Here is an 11440-nt window from a genome sequence, read left to right as displayed (position 1 = left end):
AGGCGTTCGATAAGGTACCCCATGGTAGGCTACTGCAAAAATTACGGAAGTATGGCATTGAGGGTGCATTAGAGGTTTGGATTAGGAATTGGCTGGCTGGAAGGAGGCAGAGGGTAGTAGTTGATAGTAAAGGTTCATCTTGGAGTGCCGTTACTAGCGGTGTTCCACAAGGATCTGTTTTGGGATCATTGCTGTTTGTCATTTTTATAAATGACCTGGAGGAAGGGCTTGAAGGCTAGGTGAGCAAGTTTGCGGATGATATGAAAGTCGGTGGAGTTGTGGACAGCGAAGAAGGATGTGGCAGGTTACAGCGGGATACAGATAAGTTGCAGAGCTGGGCAGAAAGGTGGCAAATGGAGTTCAATGTAGCTAAGTGTGAAGTCATTCACTTTGGTAGGAGTAACAAGAAGATGGATTACTGGGCTAATGGTAGGCTACTTGGTAGTGTGGATGAGCAGAGGGATCTTGGTGTCCATGTACACAGATCTCTGAAAGTTGCCACCCAGATAAATAGTGCTGTGAAGAAGGCATATGGTGTACTGGGCTTTATTGGTAGAGGAATTGAGTTCCGGAGTCCTGAGGTCATGTTGCAGTTATATGAGACTCTGGTGGGGCCTTATCTGGAGTATTGTGTGCAGTTTTGGTTGCCATACTATAGGAAGGATGTGGAGGCACTGGAACGGGTGCAGAGGAGGTTTACCAGGATGTTGCCTGGCATGGTAGGAAGATCGTATGAGGAAAGGCTGAGGCACTTGGGGCTGTTCTCATTGGAGAAAAGAAGGCTTAGGGGAGATTTGATAGAGGTGTACAAGATGATTAGGGGTTTAGATAGGGTTGACAGTGAGAACCTTTTTCCGCGTATGGAGTCAGCTGTTACTAGGGGACACAGCTTTAAATTAAGGGGAGGTTGGTATAGGACAGATGTTAGGGGTAGATTCTTTACTCAGTGGGTTATGAGTTCATGGAATGCCCTGCCAGTAGCAGTGGTGGACTCTCCCTCTTTATGGTCATTCAAGCGGGCATTGGATAAGCATATGGAGGTTATTGGGCTAGTGTAGGTTAGGTAGACTTTGGTCGGCGCAACATCGAGGGCCGAAGGGCCTGTACTGCACTGTATTTTTCTATGTTCTATGTTCTAGACTGCATTGTTTACATTGTAAGCATTTGCATAAGGCGACAGTTTGTTTGTGAAGGAGCCAACTCCATTTAGAAGCTTTACTCATTCAAGCTTGGAGGATCGCCTCTGCCCCTCCAGTTATGTATGTAACATATAGAAATTTTTAAACAACGTTTTCAGAGATGTTATGACATATCTTTGAAGAATGTGGGACTTGAACCTGGGCCTTCTGGCTCAAAGAAGGTACACAACCACTGTGATGCAAGTGGCCTGCCTCACATAGTTGGGTTTGTAAATGCATAAGACTACAAGATATTGGAGCAGAATTTGGCCATCAGCTCATTAAGTCTGCTCTGCCATTCAATTATGGCTGATACGTTTCTCAACCCCATTCTTCTGCCTTCTCCCTGTAACTCTTGATCCTCTTACTAATCACTATTTATCTCTGTCTTAAAGGCACTCAAAGACTTGGCCTCCACAGCTTTCTGAAGCAATGAGTTCACAGATTCACCACATTCTGGCTGAAGGAATTTCTGCTCATCTCAGTACTAAAGGAATGTCTCTTCATTCTGAGGCTGTGACCTCAGATCCTAGTTCCTTCTAGCAGTGGAAAAATCTTCTCCACATAAACTCTGCCCAGGCTTCTCCAAATCCTGCGTGTTTCAATTAGATCCTCCCTCAGCTTCCTAACCTCTACTGAGTACAGACCCAAAGTCCTCAACCACTCCACATATGAACAACCCTTCAGTCCTTTCATCATTCTTGTAAACCTCCTCTGGATTCCCTCCAAGGCCAACATATCCTTCCTTACATACTGGGCCAAAAACTGCTCACATGTTTCCCATTTTTGCCTAATTCTAGCGGACTGGTTGTAATGATGTGCTAGTGAATGTAAAAGTGCTTTCTAATGCTGAGTGATGCTGAGAATTTTATTGCAAAACCTTCACCTGCAATCAGGAAGCTGAACTTTTGCCTCCCACCCGCCTTTCCTAAAGCTCCAGAAGATTCTATCCATTGACTTTTGTTTGCAGGACACAATTTTGAAATTTTCAGATTAAATAAAATTTGAAAGCTGTGTGAATCGTGAGGAGGCTAATAATAGATTCCAGAGGATATGTGTTGGAGTTAGTGAGCAAGTGGCAGGTGAAATTTGATGTAGAGATGTGTAAAGTGGCACATTTTGGTATGAAACATGAAGAGGTAATATAAAATAAAGGGAATAATTCTAAACGGAATGGAGGAGAGGGTGAGTGTTAGGGTCATCTATATAAAAGATTGGTTTTCTCTCAAAAGGAACACTGCATTCAGTTCTGTATGCAGAAAAAAAACTTCAGAAATGGATCCAGGGATAAGAGATTTCAGATACTGGAGAGTATGGGGTTATTTTTCTTGGGGAAGTGAAGATTAAGAGGAGGTGAGATATAGGTTCAAAAATCACAACAGAATAAATGAGTGGAAACTGTTTTGTTTAGGGCAGCACAGTGACTCAGTAGTTAGCACTGCTGCCTCAGCGCCAGGGACCAAGCGTCATCCTACCCTCGGGAAACTGTCTGTGTGTGGAGTTTGCACATTCTCCCTGTGTCTGTGTGGGTTGCTTCCAGGTGCTCTGGTTTCGTTCCATAGTCCAAAGATGTGCAGGGTAGGTGGATTGGCCATGCTAAATTGTCCATAGTGTCCAAGGATGCATAGGTTAGTTGGATTAACCATGGGATATGCAGGGTTACAGGGTTAAGGTAAGGGGGTGGGTCTGGGTGGGATGCTCTTCAGAGAGCCAGTGTGGACTCAATAAGCTGAATGTTGGCATTCTTTGATTCTATAGTGGATATGTTGAGAAATAGGTAACACTGATTTAAGAATTAACTAAGAAGCAAGTGCAGCATGAGGAAAATCTTTCTTTCTTTATGTATCAAGTGGTTAGGATTTGGAAAGCACTACCTAAGAGAATATTGGAGTCAGATGCAAACTTTCAAGAAATTGAACAATCACCTGATCAGATAAAAGAAACTGGGAGGTGGAGCCAACTGAGTTGTAATCTTAGAGAGCCAGCACAGAAATGACATATTGAATGGCCTCACCCTTTCCACAATAGCCATTCATCCTCACTGAGAGAAAGTAAACTTAAATCAATTCCAGTTGCTAAGGATGGCTACTGCAATTCACTAAACTGTCTTTAATGGTCTGTGTATTCTTAATGCTTGGTATTAATCAGCAACAAAACTTCCATTCTTTATAAATGATGAGGCTCATAAATCAGGGAACGATGGGAGGGCAATATTTCATTGAATCTTTTCTAAGGCAAAGGTTTTCAAGTGTTGCTGTGATGATGTGCAAATATTCAAAGCTCTTAGGTAGGCAATTGTTGCAAGAATTGAAATGAATGGCGACAACATTAATAATGATGTGTAACATGCAAAATAAAACTGGCATTTATAATAGGAACAATTATGTCAAAATTAATATCAGTGTTTAATTGACAACCTCTTTACCAAGTTAATTACGCAAGATATTGTATGAGATTGAGGCACATATTACGAGCATTCATGTAATAAATGGAAGTGCACAAAAGATGTCTGTAAATCCTTGGGCAAAGGGTACTTCTCCGTTCCACATTGTTTATGTTATGTTATATTTTACATGACCATGACACACTGAATCAATTGCGTCCATCTTTTTCTTGGCAATTAATGTCAGGAAAGCAGGCTTTGTTGAACATACATACTGGGAAGCCTGCAGATGGACTTTATTCTCAATCACATGTTACGCATTGAAGGTTTCTTTTATGAATTTTCTTTTTAAATGGACACAATTATAAAGGAAGAAAGCCATAAAATGGATTTAATTTGAATCACTAGTACAATATATCAAATACAAATTATCTAACTGAATAAATGCAACAGTGGAATAGGTCTTACATCCTTTTGAAGAAACTAATTAAAAATAGCTAGATGTATGATGATAAAGGAAAATCTTTCCTTTTTTTCTAATACAAATTTCTACTTATATGATGACAGTTATGATTAATTGAAATTTAGTCCTCCTCACAATCTAATTCTGGAATGTGGTATATTCATTTTCTTATTTCATCTGCAGCACAGATTTTCTTTTATAATGTTTAAACCAACTTCACTTACAGAACAGAAATTCTCCAATCAGTGGTATTCTATACACTTCTGAAGCAGTCTGAATTAGTGGTACAACATTTCAATATAATGGGTTCCTCATTGGTTTAGAAACAAAAGAAAAATCTTTAAAAATTAACATTGCATATCACATTTCTAATATGGGGGGAATAGTCTGGTGGCTTCCTGTCTATTACAAAATGTATTCAGGCAATTAAAAGAATTTAAATGTGCCGAGGTGGCAGCAAGTTTAAATTTGAATGAAAATCTTAAACAGAGATTAAGGTTTCACCAACAGAAACCAATTTAACAAAACAATAGCCTCGTCGTCAATAAGAACAGAAAATGTTGGAAATGCTCAGCAGGTCTGGCAGCATTCATGGAGAGGGAAACAGAGATAACATTTCAGGTCATAACCTTTCATCAGAATACCCAATATCCAAGCAGCTTTATGTCACTGAAATCGGTCTCAATTTAAAATGGAGATGCTCAAGGTACTACATCCATGCAAAGATGGAGAAAAAAGATGTAATGGAAGAAAGATTTTGAATTGGAAGGGCCTGCACTCACCTCTCCAGTGCGGACTCACCTTCTTGGTTTGTGACTCATTAAATAATCTCTGTGAGAGCTCCATTATTTACAGAGAACCCATCAGTGCGAGCAATGTATAGCTGGTAAGAGGCCATAAAGGGGTTAAGATGTCATAATGATTCAAAATAAAAACCCTACTAAATATCTTGACCAAGAATCTATGCTTTCATTGCAGCAAGCCTGAGGGCAAATTGTGTCCTTGGTCTGGAGCAACTGCTGGATGCTGGGCAGTTGGTAACTTTACCTTTTAGTCAACATTTTATTTACAAGGCAAAAATTAATATGAAGCCGAACACAGCAAAAATGGTACTTTGGCATGTATCCTGTGTCTGCTGTCATATGCTGCACATGGGGAAAGAAAGAATGGCCAGCATTGAAGTCAGCAGTAGAGAGTCCAGCCCAGGAAAGTGAGGTGTGAAGTCAATTTCAACTTTTCTGTAATTTGCCTCTGTAAGTATACCCAAGACCTTGTTTGAAATTGGAAAAGAATTATGATGACATAGTTCCTGCTTTGTACATATCAGGGCAAGAACATTAGAATAAGTTAATTCATTTGCTAATTATGCAATCATTTGGACTAAGGTTCAGAGTAATAATTGACAACTAACATCCATTAACATTTTCTGCCACTGGTCTCATACTTTAGCTGGTGTACTGTGTTCAACATCATGTCTACAAAGATAAATATGCCCTTAAATTGTGAAATTAAAGATTTAATATATTTTTTCCAATCTTAGTTTCTGTGAAACTACCTTTTCACAATTCTGCCTTGAACAATATCCTGTAGATTATAATCAATTTGTTGTAGATTGATTGACCTTGGAAAGTCAATCACTTATTAAAAAAATAACTTTTATGTCTTGTATACCACTACAAATAGGTACAATGGAATGCATCTTGACTTTTCTGATTGTGTGTAAAGGATAAAATCAATTATAAATGCCCAGTGTCTCGCTATAAAGCATTTTATACTATTGCACAAAGTCAAGATATATTGCAATATGTCTTTCTCCTGAACAGGTCAAAATATGTTCAGGAAAGAATGATGCATTGGCAAAGAGTTAGTATTTTGTTTGCTCTGATGCATTCATGAGGAAAATTATGAGGGGTTAAAATACGATATACATGTCAGCAAAGAGGACAAGACAGTAAAAATTTCAGGACAGTTTTTAAAAGGAAGACTCAAGAAATACGCTTGTGAAATGAGTAAAATGAGATAGATGTAAGGGCATCTTTAAAGGTGAATGATTATTTGAAAAGGCTATCAAGAAGACAAAAAGATTTATTGGTTTTAATTCTTTCCCCTCTCATCCTAAACCTATGCCCTCTAGTTCTGGACTCCCCCACCCCAGCGAAAAGGTTTTGTCTATTTATCCTATCCATACGCCTCATGATTTTATAAAACTCTATAAGGTCACCCCTCAGCCTCCAACGCTCCATGGAAAACAGCCCCAGCCTATTCAACTTCTCCTTATAGCTCAAATACTCCAACCCTAGCAACATCCTTGTAAATCTTTTCTGAACCCTTTCAAGTTTCACAACATCTTTCTGATAGGAAGGAGACCAGAATTGCACGCAATATTCCAACTGTAGCCTAACCAATGTTCTTTACAGCTGCAACATGACCTCCCAAATGCTGTGATCAATACTCTGACTGATAAAGGAAAGCATACCAAATGCCTTCTTCACTATCCTATCTAGCTGTGACTCCACTTTCAAGGAGCTATGGACTTGCACTTCAAGATCTCTTTGTTCAGCAACACTCCCGAGAACCTTACCATTAAGTGCATAAGTCCTGCTAAGATTTGCTTTCGCAAAATGCAGCACCTCACATTTATCTAAATTAAACTCCATCTGTCACTTCTCAGTCCATTGGCTCATCTGGTCCAGATCCTGTTGTAATCTGAGGTAACCTTCGTTGCTGTCCACTACACCTCCCGTATTGATATCATCTGCAAACTTACTAACTACACCTCTTATGCTCACATCCAAATCATTTATATAAATGATGAAAAGTAGTGAACCCAGCACTGATCCTTGTGGCACTCCACTGGTCACAGACCTCCAGTCTGAAAAAGAACCCTCCACCACCACCCTCTGTCTTCTACCTTTGAGCCAGTTCTGTATCCAAATGGCTAGTTCTCCCTGTATTTCATGAGACCTAATGTTGCTAACCAGTCTCCCACTCTGCCCTCATCAATCCTTTTGTTACTCCTTCAAAAAACTCAATTAAGTTTGTGAGATATGATTTCCCATGCACAACGCCATGTTAGCTATTCCTAATCAGCCCTTGCCTTTCCAAATACATGTACATCCTGTCCCTCAGGTTTCCCTCCCACAACTTGCCCACCACCAACATCAGGCTCACTGATTTACATGTTCCCTGGCTTGTCCTTATTGCCCTTCTTAAACAGTGGCACCACGTTAGGCAACCTCCAGTCTTCCGGCACCTCACCTGTGACTATTGATGATACAAATATCTCAGTAAGGGGCCAAGCAATCACTTCCCCAGCTTCCCACAGAGTTTTGGGTACACCTGATCAGGTCCTGGGGATTTATCCACTTTTATGTGTTTCAAGACATCCAGCACTTCCTCTTCTGTACTATAGACATTTTTCAAGATGTCACTATTCATTTCCCTACATTCCATATCTTTCATGTCCTTTTCCACAGTAAATGCTGATACAAAATACTCATTTAGTATCTTCCCTGATCTCCTGTGGCTTGCCTTGCTGATCTTTGAGGGGCCCTATTCTCACCCTAGTTACCCTTTTTTACACAAGTGAATTTTTATGGAACATTGATAGACCACAGATAAATGAGGGTATTCAGTTTGTGAGCACTCCATTAAAGAAAAGATTTGGAGAGTGCAAAGATTAATGAGAATTATACCAGAAAATAAAATTTATGATCAAATGACAACAGAATAGGTTTTTACCCTGAATTAGTAAAGAAAATGTTTGAAAAAAGCATTTTTCCATCTATGCTGCTTACAATGTTTTTTATCACTGTGCGAATGGCAGTTTATAGATATGGCTTATGTGCCATCATCTAAGTTATGAAAAAATAGAGTCAACAGTTGAAGCCCCAACACAGATTCCTGCAGGATACCATAATGTAACAACCAGAATACCTGCCCATTATCACTATTCTTTGTTGCCTGATATCAGCCAATTTCCTAACAGGTCAAATTAACTGCCCTCAACATCATGAGTTTCCAGCTTCAGCGAACAGAATTTTATCAAATGTTTCAAGAAATATAAATTACATTCCACACTGCTATTTTAGTCACATGTTAAAAAAAATTCAGTTAAATTTGATAAACATGAGATATCCTGTACATATCGATGCTGGGTCTGTCTGATCAATAGAAAATTTGCAAGATGTTCAGTAATTCTAGCCAAACTGGTTTAGTCATTTAATAACTTGGAGAGGCAAGATTTGATTAGGAATAGTCTGTAACCATAATGTCAAAGGGAGGTTACACATGACAAATTTGATACATCTTTTGAGGAACTGATCAAATGTTCAGATAATGGCAGTTTTGGTGTTGATAGAGTCAATAAAGTGTGGGAGTGCAGATGCTTTCAAGTTTATATGGATTTCAGTAAAACTTTTGACAAGGTCCACATGGGAGACTGATAAAGAAGGTTACAGCTCAAGGGATCCAGAGTAACCTGGCAAATTGGATCCAAAATTGATTCAATGACAGGAGACAGACAGTGATGGTGGAAGGGTATTGGTGTGACTGGAGGCTAGTGTCTAGTAGCATGCCATAGGGATCAGTGCTGAGCCCCATATTGTTTGTAATAAATATAAATGATATAGAAGAGAATGTAGGAAGGGACAAGGAGGAAGGATGAGGATATGAAATACACCAAGATTGGTTGCGCGGTAAATAATGAGGAAGAAGGTTGTAACAGGACAAAGGAGTATCCAATGAATGGTAGAACACTAGGAAACCCAGAGAAACGGAGGGATCTTGGTGTGCTGGTCCACAGGTCATTGTAGGTGGGAGGTCAGGTTAGTAGGGTGATTACGAAGGCACACAGGATACTTGCCTTTATCAGTCATGACATAAGTTGTAAGAGCAGGGAGGTTATGTTAGAGCTGTACAAACTTTGGTTAAGCCACAGCTGGAGTATTGTGTGCAGTTCTGGTCACCTCACTAAAGGAAAGATGTCATTGCACTGAAGGGTGTACAGAGCAGATTCGGCAAGATGTTGCCAGGGATGCAGCATTTCAGCTATGAAGAGAGACTGGATAGAGGTGGGAAACCTCACAACCTTTCAAAGGTAAGTAGATGATCTGCATTGATCTCTGACCTTCCTTTCAAATCCTGTAATGGAAATCATCCAATCCTGGGTTTTAGTGACATTACTTTTTCATTACTGTCTTGAATCCTGTGTTTAACAGCATAAATTTGGAGTCCATACCAACACAAGCCTGGGAGAGGTCACTGCATGCAGACTTCAAGACATTCCCCCTCTCCCATTTTGGTACAACACATTCATACATTCCATGTTATAATGATTAACATCAGTGCTTCCACCACCTTTCTGACTGTCATGCCCCTCCCCAGACATTTGCCAGCTGCATCATACTGAGTGGGTGCTATTTGTTAACTTGTGAAGCTGCAATTGTTTATTTTCCTGAGGTCATAATGACTAAGTAATATTTGGCAATTGCCTCTTAAAATTCAATCTGTTTTCTGGTGTCCTTTTATCTGTTTGAACCCTTCATTATATGTCATTCGGTCCTTGGTATTCATAGCATATGTTCTCTGGTCCTTAGTGTTTGCACTGTATCATGCAATCTTCCCCCAGCTGATGGGATAGGAGCTTCTCTCTCCCAATCAAGAGGAACCTTGATTATCCAACGGACACGGTGGGGAGTATTTCTTTCAGTTAATTGAATGTTGGATAATCGAATACCGGATAACATAGTCAGCCAAGCATCGGGACCTAGCAATCTTGCTCAGATAATCCAAAATTCGGTTAATCGAATTCCGGATAATTGAGATTTCTCTGTACAGCCATTTATCTAAAGGAATTTGAGCTAAGTTTCTTAAGGTTATTTTGTTAGTTGCACTTGCAATTTCAGTGTACTTACATATATAACATATTATGACAGTTACTTAAAAAGTCTCTGATTATGGTGGGATCAGACTTTCCCCTCTATACTTGACTAAATATTACGACACTGAGGTGAACCCCTCTGTTAATGAAACCAAACACGCAGAAAAGCTCACCTCACCTAGTAATCTGTTAAAATATGAGTGACAGAGAACTCCCAGATTCCACTATTTAAAGAAAATACCATCCCTTTTCTCTTAACTGCTTATTACCTACCACTAACTCTATAACAATATACCATTCCAATAAGACACTCATTAAAATTACATCAACTTAATTTCAAAACCACATAGTCACTGTCTTCTTCTGTATGTTCCCTCTTCTAGCTGAGGATCTCCCTAGGTTGTCTTCTTTCTTTTTACTGCGAGTACATTTTACAGGTACCTCTGACAGAGAGTGTTTTCAAATTTCTTTGAGAGTAGCTGTTGGATGGGCAATTTGCTGTTTAATGGGCAATTAGCTGTTGGACGGGCAATTCACTCTCCATGTGTTTCTCTCTCTATGGTTAAACAAATGTCAAATTATCCGCATTTTTTACTATCTAACATAGGATTGTCTCATTGGTTCGATATTGGCAAAACAATAAATTCAAACTTGATTGGGTTTTAGTATCCTGAGGCATCATTTAAACTGATTGGTTAAATTCAAATTGTTGTCAAAATCGTAGCCAAAATGCAGGTATCCATTTCATAGCTAAGTGTTACATATTTTCAGTTTTCCAGTTCACTCTGGGACTGCCATCTAGTCATATTCACAGATGCTTGTAATCTCTCAGTTCAGAACAGTATTCTCTTCTCTTAAAGGTACAGTACATGCCTTGAACTTCGTAACCTAAATAACCAGCTTTCTCTTTCCCAGTAGGATTTCTATGAGGCACTTCATTATCTTATTTGGTTGCCATGAGTACAAAGGCTATGATTCTGACTGGGGAAATTGCTGCCTCAGCTATCAATTCTGTTTGGCCAAGAGCAACTCCAACAATCCTTCCTTTAGGCCCTTGGCCTAGATGCTAAGCAGGCCTATACCTTATGACACTGACCCTGGCAATAAAACCTTTGCTGCCTATTTTCCACTTTATTTCAGTTGATCATTGCCATGTCGAATTAACCCTTAATGTTTCATTCTTAATGGTATGTTTTGAAGAGATCATTTTTGAAGCACATAATCATAATGATTGTTCAATAATCATAAGCTGATTATACATATCATAAAGTTTAAGAAGGGCTCATGTTTAATTGGTGACAAGGTATGCATGGACATAAAAGATTCTCCAGCTTTTACTTCATTTTTACCCGTCTGGCAAACATTTTTTTGTTATTTTGCCCCCTTTGTCTCCAACTGTAATTTTTATCTCCTTCAAAATATCAAAAGTCAGTTTTTCTATGGATTATATGTCAGTGCCTTTTCATTTACCCTGTCTTTGTGCTCTTCCAAGCCATTCTAATCATTTTGTCAAATAGATGTACATGTGTGAGGTG

This window comes from Hemiscyllium ocellatum, chromosome 3 (assembly GCF_020745735.1).
Source record: "Hemiscyllium ocellatum isolate sHemOce1 chromosome 3, sHemOce1.pat.X.cur, whole genome shotgun sequence".
Taxonomy (NCBI): domain Eukaryota; kingdom Metazoa; phylum Chordata; class Chondrichthyes; order Orectolobiformes; family Hemiscylliidae; genus Hemiscyllium; species Hemiscyllium ocellatum.
Note: the sequence above shows the minus strand (reverse complement) of the source record.